The following is a 22,232-nucleotide window of genomic DNA, read 5'->3' on the forward strand; positions in this document are numbered from 1 at the left end:
ATTTCCTCTGCCCCTCTCCCCCAACCCCTATCAATCATCACTCTGTTCTCTGTTTCTATGAGTTGGCTTTTTTAGAGTCCACATTAACTGAGATCGTGCAATATTTGTTTTTCTTTGTCTGACTTCACCGAGCATGTGCCCTCAAGTTTCATCCATGTTGTTGCAAGTGGTAGGGTTAACTTATTTTTGTGGTTGCATAATAATCCGTTGTGTATATATCACATTTTACTTATCCATTCATCCATCAATGGACACTTAGTTTGTTTCCATGTCTTGCCTATTGTGGATAATGCTGCAGTGAATAGGAGAGTGCAGATATCTCTTCAAGATAGTGATTTCATTTTCTTTGGATATATATCCCAAAGGGGGTTGCTGGATCATATGGTAATTCTATTTTTATTTTGGGGGAAACCTTCATACTGTTTTCCAGCAATGCACAAGGATTTCCTTTTCTTCACATGCACACTAGCACGTATCTCTTGTCTTTTTGCTAATAGCCATCCTAATGGGTATGAAGTGATAGCAGGTCTCCTTGAATAGTGGGGCAGAGTACCTACCTGTTCCTCATCTTACCGCCTGGTGGCCTCCTTCCTGTATATGCACCAGTCAAAGCATTGCAGAGCCTGTACTCTTTACCTATGGACGCTTGTCTGCATGGGAAGTTGTCCTCTCTCTGTTCCGCTGCTGCACTTCCTGTGTGCCCGTCACAGGTGTGGCTTGGTGACATCTGATTGAGATGGTACTTCTTCTCCAGCTTGGTGCCACTGAAGACGACACGTTTGAAGACCAGCTCAAATGTCACCTCCTTGCTGATGTTTTCCAGATGCCCTCAGACGAAGTTCACAAGGCTCTTTATTTTTCTTAAGGGCATTGTTTATGGCCCCATAAATATCAGACCTTACTATACCATGGCTATTTATGTACTTCCTTGTCTCATCGAATAGATTATTTGCTCTTTAAGGCCATGGACTACATGTTATCCACTTCACTACCCTGACCATTTGCTTCTGTTTCTCAATCTAGCCACTTCCTTTATCTCTACTGCTACCACCCAAGATCATGCCACCCACCGTCTCCCACCTGGAACACCTGTGTCCTAATGGGATTCCCTGCTTCTGTCCTTGTGCCCCTTACAATCCATTTTCTACATAGCAATGAAAGTGATCATTGGAAATCACAAATCAGATATGCCCAATAGCCCTACAAGGTCTGTCCCCTGCCAACCTCCCTGACATCATCCCAATAAACTTACCCCTTGGTCACTAGGCTCTACTCTCTCTGATCCCTCACAAATCACTTGTTTATGACATTATCCTGTGTGGTAGATTGGATTATTTCTCGTCAAACGTTCACTCCCTTCCCTCTCCAGTATGGATGGAATTTGTGCCCTCATTCCTTGATTTTGAGTGTGGCCTTATGACTTGTTTTGGCCAATAGGACATCAGTGAGCAGAGATTTGAAATATGACTAAGTTTTGGGCTCACATTTTTCACTTCTGCCATAGCCACGAGAGCAACATGCCCTGGGCCACCTGCTGGTCTCAGAAGAATGAGAGATGCATGGAACAGACCTGAACTGAACTGGTGGCCTAGAACTAGGCCCTGACTAGATCAGCCAAACCCAAGCGGATCATAGTTGCATTAGCAGCTATAAATGTCATTGTAAGCCACTGGTTGTGTGCTGCATAGCACAACTGTGGCATAGTTGACCAATACATCCCATTCTACTCTTTTCATAGTCATTGCTTTTGAAATTCAATCTTTTCTCTTTGGGCCACAGTTTCCATGAGAAAAGCGACAATGTCCATTTTGTTCACTCTGTGATGCCAGCGCTGAGCATACAGTAGGTGCCAAATGAATATTTACTGACTACAGGCTGACCGGCTACCACCAGCATACTTAGCACAATACCTGGATCCAATCAGTACTTGCTGGACGGAATTGTTGAGCCATCCAAATTGGTTTGTGTTGGGTCCTGACAAATACAGCTTTAAACTCAAGTTGTCACATGGGCCAAAAATGGTTAGTGGTGACACTTCTCTCTCCTTCTCTCGCCTCCGTGTGAGGTTACACACACTGGAAACAGATGAGGTGTCAACGCAGTAATTTAAACCACGAATCTGCACTTGCTTAAAGATGAACTTGTTTGGAAGAAAAATGAGAAAAATGCTTGTGACCGTCCAACAAGTCTCTGGATAAGTGCATCAATTTTGGTTCCTGGCAGGTCCGGCACACACAATAAAAGAAAGCTGCTGAGCTCAGCAGCAGAGAGAAGCCACACTTCTTGTTTCACAAACACAGTTTTGGGGATGGTAATCATATCTATTAGCAAGGGTGACACCACCGTGGGCTAGACAGAAAAATGAGCTCTCCCACATTGCAAAATGAACGAAGTGGAGATCGATAAATCATAAAATTAGTTGAGACATCATCTATCTTTCGTGGCTTTCCCTTTATTCCCACTACAGTCCCTCCGGCCACTAATTCACTTATTGCATTTTATCTTTGGGAAAACACATCAAGCTCCCGAGGCTGCTTTTCGTTAGGGGACCCGGGGCAATAACGTGTGTCATTAATTAGGCAAGATTGGGAGTTTCAATCCAAACTCTGGCCTCCACGGACTTCCAGACATTGAGTTTTAGGACTGCTTCTGTGTCTTACTTCATAAAAAAGAAGTTGTTATCAAAATACGCCCTGAGAGGGAGACAGGGTGGGACACGTCTGCACACTCTGAAGAAGCAGTACATTTAGGGACAAACCAGGTGATAAGCCAGATGCAACCTGAGTTGTCTAAAGATTCGTTCTGTTGTCTGCATGTAACTGAAGTGAGTGTGGGAGTCCAGAGGGTACAGAACTCGGAGTCATCTAGTGGCCATATTCTTGATTCCAAGACAAACATTGAGCAGATTTTTAAGGTTTCTGAAATCCTGATGTCTCTTTTATTTATATGTGCACTTAGTGTGTGATTATTACAACATCAAAAGAATCCTAGAATCAAGGAAAACATGGTAGTGATTCGATTGAATGGTATCAACTGCTGACTATTAACCCACAACAAACTTAGACTGATTCATTGTCACTATGGCTCTGGAAGTTGGCTCAGCTCAGCTGTCAGACCTTCTGGTCCAGATGACGTTGGGTAGAGCTGCAGTCGTCTGGGAGTTTGACTCGGCTGGAGCACTTCAGCATGGCTCTTGCGTGGTTGGTGATGGTTCTTGCAGTTGACTGGGAGCTCTGCCAGATTGCCTCCGTTCTCTTCCCTGTGTTTTCTGCATGTGCCTGGGCTTCTCCCAGCTTGGCAGCTGGTCTTCAGTGGGCAGGGAGTGAACGTTGTCCGTCCTCTTACGGCTCAGAAGACCTGGCACATCACTTCCATCACATACTCTATTGCTCATCGCTGATCAAAAGGCCAGCCCAGCCTAGAGGAGAGGCGGAATTGCCTCCACTTCTCCACAAGAAGAAGGGCATGCATGCTGGGGGCCATCTTTGGAAATTAGGAACCCAGTGGATTCTGGTGCAAAGTCTAATATAGACCCATCTTCTTTTGCAAATCACAGCAACCCCTTTCCTTTCTTCTCTGTGCAGGGAACCTGGGCCTGGAAGAAGTTTTTGCTAGAAGGGAAAGGACTGTGTACTCTGAAGAAGGGGAGTGGCCAGTGGTTTCCAAAAGCTTGTGTTATGCCCCTTCGGCTCTTTGGTGTTCATGGAACAAAACATGAGCACTTTTTCATTTTCTACTGCTGCCCCAACCCAAGGTATAGTTCTCTCAGACTCTCCCATCTCAGTAAATGCCGCCACTATCCACTCAGTTGCTCAGGTCCTTAAACTTGGAATCATCTTTGCCAAGTTTTATGATTTTTCCTTTCTCCTACATCCCACATCCAGTTCATCAGCCAATGGCCAGGAAACATTCACAAGCCATCTATCTCCTTCTGTCCGCCTTCAGTGCTACCCCCTAATCCCAGCCACCATCCCATCGCTACTGGAGTGGTCCAGTAGTCTTTATCACTGGTCCCTGTGTTACCTCCTGCCCTGTACAGTCTCTTCTTCATATAGGAGCGAGAATGATCTTTAGACTAAATGGAATCTAGCTTACAGCTCTCCAGAGGCTACCCATTATACTCAGAATTAAAGCCAAACCACTTGCCATGGTCTACAAAGGCCTTCGTGATCTGGCCCCTGCCTGCCTCTCTTGGCTCATCTCCTAGCACTCTCCCTCTTGCCACACCGACCTTCTTTCTGCTCTTTCAGCATGCCACACGGTCATTTGCACCTCAGGGCCTTTGCACCTGTGGTTTACTCTGAAAGGTCACATGCTCTGGGAATGCATCCTGGATAGACCCTGTTCTTACGGAGCTTTCAGAGAAGGACGATAGCAAACAAGTTAACGTGGATAAACGCCAAGAGACAGCAAGCATTGTGAGGATAAGTAAAGTCGTGTAAGTGGATGCAGAGTGATAGGAGAGGGTGCCTCAGTTTTGAGAGGATGGTGAGGAAAGACCTCTCTGAGCAAAGACCTGGATGAATGAGGTGAGCCATGCATATATCTTGGGGCAAACAGAGCAAAGAAGGACTCTTTTGGAGGCTCCAAGGTGAGCAAACACCTGCAGGTCTTGGTAATGATGGCTGTAATCAGAAAACATGCAACAAAAGAAGTCACCATTAAATATGAAAGCACGCAGCTGAGGCGTGGGGGGTTTCCATGAGGAGCTGCCTTCCCTTTAGGGAGGAACCCTGAGACAGGTGTGCTCAAAGGAACTATTTGTTGATTTGAATGGAAAGGGCTTGACCTCAGCTTTTGTCTGCTCTGCCCACTGCCTCCAGCATTAGGTTCAGTGATGAGGCTCTGCCAGCTTGACTTCCTGGGAGCAGCAGAGTCCTGATAGAGGGCAACATGCCCATCCTATCGACAAAATCTTCATGTCCCTGCTGACGCCTCTAAAAAGGGCAGAAGGAGAACTGCAGGTTCCCATTCTGATCTGTGGTGCATGTTTTGTTGCCTCCAAGAAGGTCCATCAGAAAGCTTGTGGGACCTGGGCTCGGATGGACCTGGATTTGAGTCCCGCCGTGACTTTTACTCCTGTGGGACTTCGGTGAGAGTTGCCATAACCTGGACTGGACGGAGGCCCTTGGCAGTGGTTCTCAGATTTGGGTTATTTATGCCCAGCATCGTGGTTCTTTCTTTTTTGTTTTCAAAATTTGTTGTACTTTTTTGTGTATGGAAAATAATTACATAATTCCAAACTAAGAATGGTATTAAAAAGTATCTTTAGAGCACAGAACTCTAAAGAGGGGGTGTTGTATCACTGATACTGTTCATCATTGCCGTCCATCCTATCTAATAATAGACAAATATGCAAATTGACCATACCTCCGACACACCCACAAGCCGTGCCCACCATCCAATCAGAGCGAGTATGCAAATTAACCCAAACCAAGATGGCTACAGCCACAGAGAGCAAAGTTTCCCAGGTAACAGAGGAAGCCAAGCTTTCCACCTGCCCTTGCCAGGCCTAAGCCTCCACTCAAGCTACAAAGTTTCAATTATAGAAGGTAAACAAATTCAAACAAATAGCGGCAGAATGGAGCTTGAGAGAGCAGGCCCGGGTTTCCGCCGGCAACAGGGGAAGGAAAGCTTTCCACACACCCTGGCTGGGCCCACCCACTTAAGGCAACAAAATTTCAATTATAACCCCAACACAAATGGCTGCCGGCCTCTGAGGGAGCCCCAGGCTTGGCTCTGCTCCAGGCTACAAAGTTTCAATTGTAGAAGGAAAATAAATTCCAGATACCAGGGCCTCCCCTTGGGTTGCCAGGGGGCGTGGCCGGCCTGCAAACCACCACAGGCCCCTCGCTCAGGCCGCTCCACACCCCAAGGGAACCCCCACCCTTATCTGTGACCCCCTTCAGGGCAAACCAGCTGGCCCCGACCTGTGCACCAGGCCTCTATCCTATCTCATAAAAGAGTAATATACAGATTGATCATCACTGCAACACACAAGATAGCTGCCCCCATGTGGACACAAGATGGCCACCACAAGATGGCCAGCAGGAGAGGGCAGTTGGGAGGCACCCGGCCTGCAAGGGAGGGCAGTTGAGAGGGACCAGGCCTGCAAGGGAGGGCAGTTGAGAGGGACCAGGCTTGCAATGGAGAGCAGTTGGAGGTGATCAACCCTGCAGGAGAGGGCAGTTAGGGGTGACCAGGCTGGCAGAGGAGAGAAGTTGGGGGCAAACAGGCTGGCAAGGGAGCAGTTAAGCATCAACCAGGCTGGCAGCGGAGTGGTTAGGGGGTGATCAGGCTGGCAGGCAGAAGTGGTTAGGGGCAATCAGGAAGGCAGGCAGGCAAGCAGTTGGGAGCCAGCAGTCCTGGATTTTGAGAGGGATGTCCGACTGCCCGTTTAAACGGGCAGTCGGACATCCCTCGAGTGGTCCCAGATTGGAGAGGGTACAGGCTGGGCTGAGGGACAACCCCCCTCCGTGCACGAATTTTGTGCACCGGGCCTCTAGTGGTAATAATAAAAAGCAGATGGCCCTTAGTTATCCCCACCCCCATTTCACCATGCTTGTTTATTCATATGCCATTCAGCACATCTCATTTATTCAAAAAATACACTTTTATTTTGGAATAATTTTAGGTTTACAGAAAAATTGTGAAGACGGCACAGAGAATTCCTTTCTTTACCCTTCATCCAACTCCCCCTAATATAGTGCCTTACATAACCTTGGTACATTTCTCAATACTAAGAAACTAACATCAATATACTATTTGCAAAACTACAGACTTTATTCAGATTTCACTGGTTTTTCTATTACGAATGCCCCTTTTTGGACCCAGGATCCAATCCATGACACCACATTACATTTTGTAGTTATTATTATTATTTTTAATCCTCACCTGAGAATATTTTTTCCATTGATTTTTTTTTTTTTTTTTTAGATTAGTAGGGAGGAAAGGAGGGGGAGAGAGAGAAACATCGATGTAAGAGAGACACATGGATTGGTTGTCTCCTGCAGGCGCCCTGACCAAGGCCAGGGATCAAGCCTGAGACCCAGGTACATGCCCTTGACTGGAATTGAACCTGTGACCCTTTGGTGCAAAGGCTGACGCTCTAATCACTAAGCCACACTGGCCAGGTCTGTAGTTTGTTTTATTTATTTTTAAACTAGAGGCCCGGTGCACGAAATTAAAATTTTTTTATTTTATATTTTATTGATTTTTCACAGAGAGAAAGGGAGAGGGATAGAGAGCTAGAAACATCGATGAGAGAGATACATCGACCAGCTGCCTCCTGCACACCCCCCACAGGGGATGAGCCTGCAACCAATGTACATGCCCTTGACCGGAATCGAACCTGGGACCTTTCAGTCCGCAGACCGACGCTCTATCCACTGAGCCAAACCGGTTTCGGCCACTCCTCCTTTCTTGCCATGTCTGCCCCCCTGTCTTTGCCTCAGAGGAACCTCACTTTCGCTATTCCCGCTGTCCTCTCCTCATCCAAGGGAACCTTTTCCCGCTGGTTTATCCTTCCATTTTTTCATGTTGCTACTATAAGTAAATACATATTCCCATCTCTTTCCTACACAAAGCTATCTACTCTTTCTAAACCTTGATAATTTCATTTAAAAGATACAAGTTGGAGGCCACTCTGTATTGGGGACATAGAGCTCTTCTCATTCGTTCGTGTGCCTCCACAGCGTTCTGTTGGATGGAGGGCTTACTGAACCAGTTCCCTAATGGTGACGCTTGGGTTGTTTCTGTTTATGGGGTAGTACAACACTGCAGTGAATCAGTTGTGGTTCTTTCCAGGAAGAAGATGAGTCTGTGAGGGAGGAAAGGGATCATTCATTTGAAAAAGCATAGAGAAAAGAACCGAAGTCCATTTTTTATGGAAACCTGGAACCCCTAAAACTTACCTCTCTGTGTTTTCTAGGGATCGTCCTTTTGCAATGGCCTTGACTGGCAGGCAGGCTTTGCAGATGTAGCCTTGGAGATAAGCAAGGGGTCCTATAGAGGAGGCATCAAGATTTGCACTTGAACTTGCTTTGCAACCGTTGCTGGGGGGAAAATTTATGCCAGCTCAGGAAATGGACTCCAGTCAATAAGGCCTTCAGTGCAGATATTCTCTTGGAATAATTTATTAACTCCCTGCAGACCTTGTGGTCAGACACAATTAGAATCTTCTCCCACAGAGGCCGTGTACCACTTAACAGGCTCGGCCTGCAAAGTGGAATTGAGGCGGCCCTGGGGATGTCTGCAAACTGAGGCAGGGGGCCACGATATGGGGGAAACAGCTCAATGTAGGGGCAAGAGCCAGGCCTGGGGGGCAGAGGGGGACAGGCTTGAATCTTCACTCTGATAGTTTTTTAGCTGGAGTCCTTTGGGAATGTTACTTTATCTTTTTGAGCCTCAGTTTCTCCATCTGTTAGATGGGGTTAGCTCTTAGCATAATATAGATAATAAATGGCAGGTAATTTGTCTGGGAAGAAGTTTCAACTCCATGGGGTACAAACATGGAACACTTTTTTTTTTATTCTTTCCTTAAAACATCCCCTTCCCCCCCACCCCCCCCGACATTCTAAGGCGTGAGAGCTGAGCCTCCTCCCGGTGCTGGCCCACCCGGCACTATGGTGGATGAGGCCCCGGGAAGCTCAGCTGGCGCTCTCCTTAAACCTGACCGTATGGAGCACATTGTTCCTGGGTGGTCCTCACCTCCTCCCAGTCCCATTGGCTGTTCTGGCTCCGGGTCCTTTCTCAAGGCCCCCTTCGGCGAGTGGCCACGCTGGGCAGAGGGCGGCACTCCCCTTGGACTTTACAACGCAGGCACTCTTCCCAGCCAGCTGTTGGTGGGTTTCCTGGTGCGAGAGCTCGTGGAAGAGGCCCAGGTGAGGTGAGCATGTGAGGGACCCCGAGACCTTGGCGCACCTGTCTTCCATGCCAGCGAGGGGCAGACAGTGATGATGGCCGGGTGGCAGCAGAGGCCATGGCCTCTGGGTGGTTTCTTCATCTTGATATGTGTCCTATTACATGTTAAAGAGATCCCATGGAATATCACACGGTCTCCGTAGCGTTCCGTATCATGCAAAGAGTGAACTGCTCTGTTCCTTGCTTTTCTGGAAGCATCCCCCGGTTCAGTGGCTTTTCCAGTGGCAAAACCTGTGGGTCCTTTGCCATTCCCCACAGCGACCAGGACACGGACTGATCTCTTCCCTCTTTTGCTGTCATACCGAAAACATTTCTTACCTCAAGTATCCTAGTATCAAACTCATCATGTGTTTCTCCACCGGGACCTGGGGCGGGAGGGCCAAGACTTTGAACCATGTTTCCACTCCAGCTTCGCTCCAGCTTGACCTTCCTCTTCCTCTTCCTGTCCCACTCTTCTCTCTGCTGGATCATGTCAGCTTCCGCCTTCTGCTCTTGTTGCTGCGTTGGGCAATGGTTTGCACAGCTCCATCCCCCCTAGGAGGGACATTCAGACCAGGCAATGGGAGGCCATTGTGCACTCCATCGATAACTGACCCCTGTTCAGAACCTTTCCTCTCTCTCTCTTTTTTAGTTCTCTTGCCTCTTTTTTTTTTTTTGTCAATCCTCACCCAAGGATATTTTTTCCATTGATTTTTTTTTTTTTCAGAGAGAGTGGAAGGGAAGGAGAGAAGGGGTGAGAGAGAGGAACATCGATGTGAAAGAGACACATTGATCAGTTGCTTCCTGCAGATGCCCCAACCAGGGTCTGGGATTGAACCTGCAACCAAGGTACGTGCCCTTGACTAGAAATCAAACCCATGACCTTTTGGAGCACAGGCCGATGCTCCAACCACTGAGCCACCGGCTAGGGTGCCTCTTCCTTTTGTTTTTGCTCCTGCACCAGTCTCTGCTAACGCACTCATGCATAGCTGACCAGCTGTCAGTTTAGTGAAGAAACAATAGGATCTGTACCATTGGCCCGTCAGGTTGGTGGGAGAGGACATCCAGCATTGTGACTGTAGCACACAGATCCAGCTGCTGGAATGGTTCCCAGAGGTGACAGAGGGACATTGCTGAGAAGAGTCTTCAACATGAAAGTGGAAGCTGTTGCGAAGGTGTTTATGTAAAGCTGCCTGGACCATAAGTGACGCCCTACATCGCAGGGAGGCAGTGCGCCCTACATCGCAGGGAGGCAGCCCGCTGCCCTCACCGCCACCTGGGGGTAGCGTATCTGACCTTACTCCTGCCGCCAGCAGGTCTGTCTGTGGCACAAGACTTCTCCATTCCAGTCCACAGAAACTCTATCTGACCAGTTTGCTCTCCGAGTTCAAAGCCAAATGATAATAGTTCACATTTATTAAACACCGACTGTGTGCCAGGGGCTATGCTGAGTACTTTATATGCCATACCTTTTTCAAACCTAACAACAGCCCTAAGGCAGGTAAATGTTGTTATGTCCATTGTACAGTTAAGACAACCAAGGCTCAGAGAGGTTGAGTGCCTTCCCAAAGTCACACAGCTTATATGTGGCAGAGCTGCGGTAGAAACCCAGGATCAACCAACTTCGTAGCCCATGCCTTTAACCATTTTGTTACATGAGTTGAGGAAATGAAAGTATAGATGGGGCCGAGCCTTTTAACCCTTTGCTCTCGCTTGCTTTTTTCTCGATTCCTTTATTCTACTCGGGATTTAATTTTTTAAATACCCCAGATTTTACAAAGCGCGGCAGTAGAATAAAAAACTGGAGTTTCTTTTCATACAAACTTATTTATTTGGATTTTTTTATATTTCAAATTATTGATACATTCAAAGAGTAATTTTAATCTCGACATCCGAGTGCAAAAGGTTAATATCTGAGTGCTCAAGCTAGAGGTCCCAGGCCAGTTACCCAATGGAGGGAAGTACATGAAGGGTCGCTCTGAGTTGGAAGTGGAGCCATGTGCAAGAATGGGAGATGAAGAGAGTTTTTGGACCCATTTCTGAGGGGTCTGAGGTGGCCAGAAAGAACCCAGCCATATGCAGGAGGGTGGCTACCACGTGAGGGCCAAGCCTAGAAAACCTGCCTATTTTAGGTCCCCTGTGGGTCTGATCTGACAGGGCATTTAGAGCATCTGAACCTATAGACTGTCTAACTCAATTGTTATCCATTTTTGCAAGCATTTTGACTTCGGTTCATTTCAGCATTGTGCTGAAATGCCCTGATTGCTTATTTTCCCACTCAAATACCGATGGATACATTTGCATCAAGTGTCTTTAAGTACGCAGGTCTGTGGTGGCCACTTAGGGGGACCTGTGTTCCAACATCAAGGAGTTATTACCTAGTTCATTTGGAAAACTTATCGTGGACCCATTCGCTCCGTCTTAGCCCTGAAAAAGCATGCTTATATTTGTTTATCCCTTCACTTTGCACTTGGGAGATGTGTTAGCTAGTGCCAGAATGATGCCACATAACAAACCTTCCCCATACTCAGTGGTCCGTAACAGTGGACATGTACTCAGATTGTGCATCGAAGGAGATGGCAGGGGAGGCTCTGCTGGACTCAGCTGGGCTTGCTCACGCAACTGGGATTTGCTGAGCCAGGCTGGGCTCAGCTGGGTGGTTGTGGTACAGGTTTCATGTTTGTGGGGTAACTTGAGTCAGCTGGGCTCCACATATCTCTCACCTTGTTTGGACTAGGGGGTAGCCAGGCACGTCCTTCTCATGGTGATGGCAGAGATGCAAGAAAGCATATCCAGCTGCACAAACCCATCTAAGTCTCCTGCTTGCACCATATCTGTCCTCATCCCATTGATCAAAGAAAGTCACATGGCCAAGTCCAAACTCAGTGAGGGAGGAGGAACTACCAAGTTACATGGCAGAGAATGAGGTCAAAGTAACTCAGAGAAAGTTATAAGAAATAGTCATGAAAGACTCCTGGTGTGTTGATGCTATTCAGAGGGTTGCCTTCTCCTCCCTCTCCTCCCCCCTTCCCGTGCCTGTCATGTCACTGCATCAGAGAAAGCTGTGCTTCCCTTGAGCAACTGGGTATTTTCATTGGATGAATGCCATGAATCTCATGTTTCCCTCTTTGCTGTGTCCAGCAGGAAGCCCAAAGTCAAATGTCAGCTCATGCCTACCTGGGACTGGAATCACTATTCCCGATGCTTACCTGATCCCGACCCACCTATGGCTTTATCTTCTTTTTCTCCTAAGACAACCTCATTTATTTTATCCTGTTCTACTGCATAGGTTTGTGTGTGTGTGTGTGTGTGTGTGTGTGTGTGTGTGTGTGTGTGTTTTGTCGGCAGCTACAATTCTTTTCCTGAATAAGGTGGGGAATAAGTGAACACCCAAATGCCAGATGAGGTGTACAGATGATCCATTCCACTAACCTTTACTGGACACCTATTGTGTGTTGGGCTCTATAGCTGGTTCTGAGCTTACATGGTTGAATCTTACACATTCCCTGCGATTGAGGACCTCACATGACAGTAGGCTACTGCAGGGTTTCTCAGTGTCAGTACTACTGGCATTTGGGCTGGATAATTCTTTGTTGTGTGTGTGTGTGGAGGGGGGCGTTGGGAGGAGTCTGTCCTGTCTATTGCAGGGTATTTAACAGCATCTGTGGACTCTACCTACTAGACAGTAGTCTCACCCAACCCCAGTTGTGACAATTAAAAATAGCTCCAGATGTGCCAAGTGTCCCCTGGGAAGCACAATCACCCCTGGTTGAAAACCACTGGGTTATAGTAAGTCCAGTTGTGGGAGGTCAGGAGCCTGGGATGGCTTGCTACCGGAGGTGGCACCGGAATGGAGCCCTGGAGGCCAGTTGGAGGAGCCAAACGAAGGGGAAGGGAGAGATCATTTCTGTTGCCTGGAGCAGCAGGTGTTGATGCAGGAATGATGAAAAATGAATCAGAGATACCACAGATCCAGGCTGTAAAATCGTGTTGACTGTGGCCCAGACCTTGGATGAATTAGATTCTGTAGGTCAGTGCTTTTCAACCTTCAGGATGTCTCATAAAGGACACGTGTTAAACATGCTGGCAGATTCCTGGGCCCCACCCCCAGGGATTTTAATGGAGGAGGATTGGGCATTATGAATCATGCTGTTATGAACATCTGTATATTGTTTTTTAAAATTTTTGTTTTAAAAATTGATTTTAGAGAGAGAAGGAGGAAGAGGGAGAGAGAGAAACCTTGATCTGCTGTCTCCTGCTTGCACCCCAACCAGGGAGAGAGCCAGTAACCTGGGCACGTGACCTGACCGGGAATTGAACCGGTGACCTTTGGGTGCATGGGACGACATGCAACCAACTGAGACACACCAGCCAAGGCTGTCTATAGTTAATTTTAAAAAATATGTTTTTATTGATTTCAGAAAGAGGAAGAGAGAGAGAGAGAAACATCAATGATGAGAGAGAATCATTGATCGGCTGCCTCCTGCACACCCCCTACTGGGGATTGAGCCGCAATTAGGGCTTGTGTCCTGACCAGGAATCAAAATTTGACCTCCTGGTTCATAGGTTGATGCTCAGCCACTGAGCTATGCCAGCTGAGCATGTGTATAGTTTTTACATGGATATTATACATAATGGAATTGATATGTCATATGGTTAACTCCCTGCTTAATCTTTTGAAGAACTGCCAGCTTTGTTTTCTGAAGAAGAGGGTTCCAATTACTCCATATCTATTCTAGTGGGTGTGAAGTGGTATCTCAATGTGGTTTGGATTTGCATTTCCCCGATGGCAAATGGCATCATGTGCTTACTGTTGAACAATGTGTAAGCTTCCCCCGGTTATTTTAATGTGCAGGCAGAGTTGTCGACAACCTGTCTGTGTTGAGGGAAAGCAGAGATGCTTGTGGGCAGTGTAGTTGGAAAAGTTTCCTGGAGGAAGGTGAGCAGCCTAGAGAGGTTAGACTTGCAACTAGATTTGCTGAGATCCTCCTGGGAGCCGCTGCGGGAGGGACTGGAGGGAGAAGAGCTGACAAAGAGAGAGCCCTGATAGGCTTCTGCAGGGGTGGAGTGAGGGAGGTCTAACTGGAGAGAGAAGAGTGGAGGCGTAAAGAGGGGGCTGAGTGGGAGAGAGATGGAGAATTGGAATAGCCCAGACTTCAGGCCCATAGAGTACTGGGGCAGGGGAGGGGAGAGAGGGAAGCAAGAGTCCGATTTCAAGCGTTTTCTGCTTCAGTGGCAGAGATGAGGAATCCATTTTGGGGAATGGGTCAGATCTAAACTAGAAGCAAAGAGGAGGTGGGGACATGAACAGCCTAAGTCCAGGCGACGTCCCCTTACCCTCCCCGAGCCGCCCCTGGCTCATCCCTGAGTTGGGGTGACAATCCTTGGTTGCAGGGTGTGTATGAGGAGTAGGTAAGGTAATTGATTTAGCCTGGAGATCTGTATCGACATGCACTTTGTTTATACATCTAATTTATGACCTTGGATTATTATTTACACTTGGCTCTCTCGCTACAAGACTGTCTTATTTATCTTTATAACTGTCTCGTGTGTTTGTATAACCTCGGTGCCTGTAACTGATCAGGGCCAGATTTACAGTTCCTTTCCCCTTATTAATGGCTGAGCACTCATTGTGAGCCAGGAGTTGTATATATTGGTTATGTTCTGTCCGCTTCCAGCCGCCCTCCCAGGGTCCCATCCCCGGTTTGCCGATGAACAAAGCCAACCCCGGGGAGTTGTCTGTGGCTGAGTAAATTTTCGGTGCAGTGGGGGAAGAGGATAAAAGTTTATGGACTCCATGTTATATGCCAGATTGCGTAGTTTTTCTTAGAGTTCCAGTCACCCAGTAAGATGGCGTGATTATCTCCACTTTGCAGATAAGTAAACAGTTTGCCCAAGACCGCACAGTTAATGAAGTGGCAGGGTGTGATTGCAAAGCCCCTGGCTCCCCACTATAGCATATCGCCTCCACTGAGACCTTCAGGCAGCCTGAGAAGGGACGAAGGAAGGGAAGGAAGGGTCTGCAGGAGTTGGGAGGAGCTGCTCAAGGATCAGCGCCTGCAGTGCTGCCCTCTGCACCTAGATGGCGCTCGAGGCTTGGCTTCCGGGACACACCTGGGCTCCAGCCTCTGATAAACAGGCTACTGGTTTCATACAATTTATTGTAAGGAGAGCAAGAGATTAAAATAAATTTTTTTTTTTTGCCTTTGTTTTGTTTGTGTTTCTGCTTGTAAAACTAATCTATTGACTCTGCGTCCGCAGTTCATCTTTGTAGCTACCCGAGCCTAATATGCTGGCAAAACCCCAGGGTTGGGGCGGTGAAGGCACTGGCAAGTGAGAACATTTCAAGCAGAAAATAAAGTGACATGGCCCCCTCGCACAGGGCCCCTCTCTTGACCCCTTTATCACAATTGCCATGGTCTGAAGATGTCAGCAAATCACCCCACCCTGGGAAGCAGGGCCTCTGCCCCTCACAAGGAGGAATGTTGTCAGAGGTGGGAAGAATTTCTCCTTCAGTGTCTGACCCCTCATTTTGTGAATCTAGAAGATGGATGGCTAAGCCATGGGTCCGAATTCAGGCCTTTCGGGTCAGTTTTGCTCACTTCATTCTCCTTCTCTCTCTCTCTCTCCTTTGTTAAGATAAAGTATTTGTTGCCTAGACTGGGTTTTGTAAACATGATGAGGGAAGTGGGTTGGGTGTAAACAATAGAGGGTGAGGACTGTGGCAGATTGGAGGTGCCTTTCTCTGTGTAAGGAGGCAACTGGTTCTCAGCTCCAGCTAAGAGGAGATGCCATGTTATCTACTTAAAAATATTTTTTTTTTGGCCTGATTTGTAAAAAGTGGTAGATCTGGATTTTTATATATTTTCTAATGTTTAACAGTTACCAAGTAAAAAAGGTGTGGGGGAATGAAAATGCTAATCATGGTCTCTGGTGTAGAAAAAATAGAATAGCCTCCTTCCAAATCCTCCTGAAACACACCTGGTTATCTTAGGTGCCCAGGGAGAAGAAGGGCTATGTTCGCTAGAAGCTGGGACCTTGGAGGGTTGTGTGGGAGGATCTTGGCTGCACCCCAAGGGGGGATGGGCAGGAAGCAGCTGAGAGGAGTAGGAGGGGATGGGGTGGGCTTAAGAAAGGGCACAGAGCCTCAGGTCAGCTCAGAAAGGTCTTGCCAGGCTGGGTGGAGGGGCGCTCTGGTCAGCTGCTGGGACCCGTGTTCAAAAGAGAAACAGAACTGTTCTGAGAAATTGAGAATGGTGTCATCTTTATATCCTATTTTCCTCTTTGCAGTTATTCTTAAAGTCTAAATGTGGGGATTTTCTTCATGCACATTTCAAATCTGGATACTAACTTAAAAAATTATTTTTATTGATTTCAAAGAAGAAGGGAGAGGGAGAGAGAGAAAGAAACATCAATGATGAGAGAATCATTGATTGTCTACCTTATGCACCACCCACACTGGGCATTGAACCTGCAACCTGGGTATGTGCCCATGATTCCTGGTTCATAGGTTGACGCACAACCACTGAGCCATGCTGGCTGAGCTGGATACTAACTCAACTCAAATCTCCCCATCCCCTCTTTTTCCCCTTTGGTCACCAGGGAGCTTGGAGCCCAGCTCGAGTTCCCATGCTTAACAATTGTGCAAAACCTAGTGGACTGCATAGATGCTTTCCCCCTTGGCCTTCATGTCCTGTCCCATATATATTTTCCCTGGCTTTGTCTTTTAATTACATTTTCCAATTTTATTATGTTATGTCCCTTCTCAAAAGCTCCCTCAAGTCCTTTGTGGCATGAATAAAATTGCTTGTGTAGCGTGGCATTTTGGCAGACCGAGCTGGGGTCTAGACGCTTTTTACCGTGGACAATACTTCTCTCTCCTCTGCCCCCTCCCAGGCCCAGAAGGTTTTGTTATGGGAAGGTGGGAGGTAGGGAGGGCGGACTAGCATCTGTTTTCCACTTAGCTCTTTGCGCTGGGCCTGAGGTCCTGTGTTAGAGGGCCACAGACTGGCAGCTGCTTTTCATCAGCTGCTTGGAAACATCCCAGGCAAGATGTGGCCAGAGGTTGGAAGAACTCTCAAAGGAACTTCCTGTGGCTCTAGACACAAGCAGAGCAGCTTCAGGGCCTGGGTGACAGGTGGTGACGCTGGGTTGGCGAGAGTGTCATTCTCCCAGGCTCTGCAGGCAAACTTGCTGTTTGCTATTCTCCGACAACCCAACCGAGTGGAGGCTGTGGGGGCATCTGGAATAATCTGTTGGCTAGAAATAGCAACGAGGAGTCCCTCTGCCTCTTTGTGGGCAAACGTGTGCCAGCGCAGATGAGAACATGCCCGGTGGACTCTGACTTTTAAATGCAGATGAACACATCACATCACAACCAGGCTCTTCAACTAGACCAGAGAGCACTTTGAGGGGGGCTGACTCCTGCAAAGCCATCCGGGTAAAAGGGGCACGTGCTGCTGTCATTTGCATATAAAAGAATGTATAAAGAGTTTGGCATATCTGTCAACTTTAGGAAGGCACATTTTCAATGATTCAGCAATTCCACGTCTTGGAATCTACCGTACGGAAATGTTCAGATGTACGTGGAATGACATATGTTCAGGATGTTTATTACAGCATTGTTTATACTAGTGAAAAAGTAGGAGTGGCAAAGTGATGGTACATCCATATGATTGAGTGCCATGCAGCTGTTAAAAAGATGAGATAAATTTATATGTGTAACATGGAAATATCTCCAAAACACACCAGGTTTAAATAAACTATATATCTATCTGAATATGTAAAACTATACATAATATGTACATAATTATATGTAACTATACATGTATGTTAGTTATGTATGCACAACTATATATAGCTGTATATGTAGCTACACATATTACTATATATGTATACACAACTATATATGTGTGTATATGTATGTAAGTATACATGTATATATATATATTTTGTGTGTGATTTTGTTTATTCTCACTAAGTACCCTCTCCCTCAAAGGAAGGTATCTGGGTTTGTAGACTGGCTGCTGGTGACTGGCTGAAAGCCATTGTCTGTAGTCAGGGTCATACTCAGATTTTTGACCACCTGTCGGGCATGAGCACTGACTCATCAGAATGGCTACTGGGGCATGTTCTGGAGACCTCTTCCCATGCCAGGTGTCGACTCTTCAGTTCTTAGATCATGAGGGGTGGGGGTCTGGGAAGTCCCAAGGGCGGCTGTTGACCAACTAGTATGGAAAGATTTCATTTATTTAACAGTTGGTGTGGCCGTACTGATGCTCCTGGTGCAGTATCAGTCTGGCTGCTGGTAGTCATCCTTGAAAATGCAGATAAAAATGGTGGGCTGCCCCTACCCTGCTTGGTGAGTGGCAGACTCTGAAGTGGGCTCCACGGAGCTGAGGTCTCTGGGAGTTCCTTGATCCCAGCTGTGGGCTTGCTGTTCTAGGAACTGAATCCCTTCCTGAACCTGACATTGCTGACGAGTCCTGCTGTATCACAGCCTTTCAGAGAACAACCGAATCCTGCAGAATATTTGGTATAATTAGTTGTTAATAACCGGGCCGGGTTCCCCACGGTGCAGATTGTTTCCATATTGATCACCACCTGCATTGTCAGCACTCTGGAAAGACTGAACTTTAAGTGCTTAATTCAGTCCCATTCAACCAATAATTTTGGTTTTGTCCTCCAAACAAAAGCACCCTTGTTTATTTCCCCCCCCTCCCACAAATAATAGAATCAATCCATTTCTCCCCCTCCCCTGCCCAAACCGAGTCTGCTTCTGTAATCAATACATTTTGAAATGTTAATGTATTCTGGGTGAGAGGAGGGGAGGGTGGTGGAAGGGGGGGAAGGCGGAGCTGATGGGAAGACAGCCTCAGTGTCACCAGGCCAACAGGCTGCCCTTTAAATCCTGTCGTGGCAAATTCCCACTCTGTCAGGTGCTTCCACACCTGCATCCGTGACATTGAACGTGGTCTTCCTGCTGTGGTTGACAGAAATACACATGAAACACTTTCTCATGTGCTTCACAACCCAAAGCCAAGTTGCTAAGCTTTCCACTTTTTAAAAATTATCAAGTAAACTGTATAGGAGTTATGCTCCCTCTAGCCCCATCCCGGGTCACTTGCCCTGAGACCCACCTTATTCATGAAGCTAGTGTTGGTGGGGGCTATGGAGGGGTGGTGGCGAGGACGAGAGAGGCTCAGAGCTGATCTATTGGTAAGTCAGAGTGGAGCCAGCCAACCAGAGGTCTACTTCTCTGATTTAAGAATTTAATAATATTCCTAAGGAGTCAGAATTTGGACAAGTTGCTAGGGGTCATTGTTTGTGGAAAGAGACATTAACATTGAGCATCTATAATGAGCCAATAATTTTATAAAAAGTATTTTTAAATTATCATAATAAATCCTCATTCCAGAGATGAGAAAACAAATGGAGGCAAGGTGAACTGCCAGGAGGTTATGTAGAAGGTCAATGACAGGACCACATTAGGACTGTGTCTTTCAGACTCCAAAACCCTGAGAGAGAGAGAGAGAGAGAGAGAGAGAGAGAGAGAGAGAGAGAGAGAGAGAGAGAGAATGAATGAATGTGTGTGTGTGTGTGCTGTTTCATTCCCCCCCCCCCCCCAAAAAAAAAGAGAACAGAAATAGTACCTCCTTATAGAGCAGTTAAAAGGATTAAATGAGCTATGCCTATAAAGTGTTTAGTCAGACTAAGCACTTAGAAATAGTTGTTGTCATTATTATTATTATAATGATTCCCCTGGTATTCATAAAACATTTACTTTCAGACATTTCTGGTATCAGCACAGTTGCAAAAACTTTATTTTTGTCTTGACTTTTATCTTAAAAACATGTATGACATTGGAAACAAATCAGACAGGATTTCTATCCTCAAAGAGATGACCATCTGGTTTTGGAGGGACAGAGAAAGAAGAAAAAACAAAAAACAAATCACAAGACTGTGTCCTACTTATGATAGGAGGAAAATGTCAGAGCACAGAGGAAGGTCTGGGGGAGGGGAGGCATCAGAAAAGGCCAGGATGGGGATTTGAACTCATGAGAGAGGATGAGTAGATGTCAGCTGGGCAGCCAAAGAGTGGGAAGGGAATTGTGAGACAAGGAGCAGCATATTCAGAGGCTTGGATGCGTGCAAGGGCTTACGGGGGGAAGGCCAGTAGGTTGCTGCATCTGAAGGGAAGGGGCTTGTGTGAGAAATGGCCAGGGAGAGGGCTGGGTCAGGAGGCAGGGCTAGATCATGATGGGCCTTCCTGACTAAGGAGCAGACTTTATTTTGGAGGTTTTGTGAATCCTTGAAGGTTTTTACATAGGAAAGTGGCAGATTCACAGTCATGTTTCACATGACTTTGTCCTGCATGTGGGGGCTGTACTGGGGCAAACTGGAAGAAGTGTGGCCATGGTGGAAGCTGCTGGGGATGAGTGTGAATCAGTCGTGAAGGGGGGAAAATGGGACAGGAGAGGCACAGACCTCAATCCACAAAAACGGGGCATCAATTGGATGTGCAGAGTGAAGGAAGGAGAGGAAGTCTGGGGTGATTCCAGTGTGGTAGAGCCATTGACTAAGAAAGGAGGCAGGGGGAGAACATGCTTTGAAATATGGAAAGTCGAGTTTTGGACCCTTTGAGTTTAGGTACCTGGGATCTAAGTGGAGCTGAGTGGGATACAAGGTGCCTAGTTCCGTGTAGAGAGCATAGTAATTGGTGATTAGTAGAAGGTTAATAAGTATTTGTTGAGGGGATGAGTAAATCATAATGTGGATGAGATTTCCCCAGGAAGAACACGAGTCAAGCAGGGTGCAGAGGAAGGCATCCTGGGGTCATTAATTACCCACAGACCTCTCCCCCCAAGTCACTAATTAAGAGACACTTGAAATTCAAGAATCATAAGCACACCAATCAAGAGAGGAAGATTCAGGGTATGGCAGAAAGTTATTTTCAGTACTGATGTTGACCTACAAAATGTGTAGACTAGCTAAACGTTTTCTTTCTTAGGAACAATAGCCAACATTTATTGAGTGTCTATCTACTGTGTGCTGGGTCCTGTGTCAAGGACTTGACCTGTATTTCTTCACTTAGCACAGGATGACAGGAATATGCTCTGTTTATTCCTTGTCTGGAGATGGAGGTGTGGAGACATTAATGGCTTACGTCCTACAGCTGGTGTGCGGTGGATTTGGAATGCATACCCAGGTCTGGCTGACTCTGAGCCAAGACTCTTCATCACTTTTTTTGTCTCCTAGGTTTCTACTCATTTAAAAATCAAGGTTGAGCATATGGAGCTTTGCAAGAGGTGCTTTGACTCATGAGGTAATCAGGTTGAGAGGATGCTGCTGTTTGGAGTAATGTGGGAAATAGAAGTTGCTACATTGGTCCAGTGTATCTTTAGGCTGTTCCAGGTACTTTACCTGCCATCTGCTTCCATTCATCTCATGTGATATTAACTTGATGGCTTTCCAAAAGTCATCTCATGTGATATTAACTTGCCAGCTTGGGGGTCGGGGGGAGGGTGTCCTCAGCTTTCCAATGACGGCCTGGAGGACTTTTCTCCATCTGGATGAGCATTGAGATCAAGGGTGAGCCTGCCTCAAGGTCAGTTGGGTGAACAGATTCTTTCTTTTGTTGGCTCATGGAGCTCAGGTGGTAATTGTGGATGAATGGATTCAATTAAAGGCTATCAATGAGCTGGGACTACTGGGGGCAGTAATTAATTATCAAATGGGGCAAAGGACCCATGTGGACTGAGCACATCACCATGCCTGGCTTTGGTAGCTTCAGAGAAGCTCCTTCAAGAATCATAAAGAAGAGGGTCTACCAGTATTCCCATTTTTTAGGAGCTTGTTTTCCCCAATTTCCATCCCTTGTAGTGAAAAAAGCACAGTCTTTAGGGTCAGGCACCCAAGGCTCTGACTTCAAGTTCTGCTCCTTGCTAAATTTGTGGACGTAAGCAATGAAATTAACCTCTCTGAACCTCAGTTTTCTTATCTGAAAAATGGGGCTAATAGAACTTACCTTGTCATAACCCTTACTGTGGACATGAAATGGATAAGATATTTAAGGTGCTCATCATGGGCCTGGTACTGTAAAAGGGCTCAGTGTATGTGAGGCCCTTTTGGAAATGGAGGATGTACGTCTAGATAATTTGTACCTGGATACTTATTCTCTTGCCTCTAGGAATTTTGATATTTTCATCCAAATAAAATCTGATGTTATAATGGCCCTCATGTTTTGTCACTTTGATGCAGAAGTAATCAGAAATTGTCCAAGGAATTCAGATATCATAAGTGTTTGCAAACTATTGCTTCTAACTGAGAGT

At 46.6% G+C, this 22,232-nt stretch overlaps 1 pseudogene across 1 annotated transcript in view; it reads right to left on the reverse strand.

The window, feature by feature from the left end:
* Window positions 1–7,758: 7,758 nt before the first annotated feature.
* LOC307110438 (small ribosomal subunit protein uS5m-like) overlaps window positions 7,759–22,232 on the reverse strand; it is a 53,900-nt pseudogene continuing 39,426 nt past the window's right edge. The window contains exons 2-4 of the transcript in view: window positions 8,710–9,518; window positions 7,914–7,983; window positions 7,759–7,819 (exon numbers count right to left, since the gene is read on the reverse strand). The product of the transcript in view is annotated as a small ribosomal subunit protein uS5m-like (transcript). The remainder of the gene's footprint in view (window positions 7,820–7,913; window positions 7,984–8,709; window positions 9,519–22,232) is intronic.

This window comes from Cnephaeus nilssonii (assembly GCF_951640355.1).
Source record: "Cnephaeus nilssonii genome assembly, chromosome: 2".
NCBI classification, from domain to species: domain Eukaryota; kingdom Metazoa; phylum Chordata; class Mammalia; order Chiroptera; family Vespertilionidae; genus Cnephaeus; species Cnephaeus nilssonii.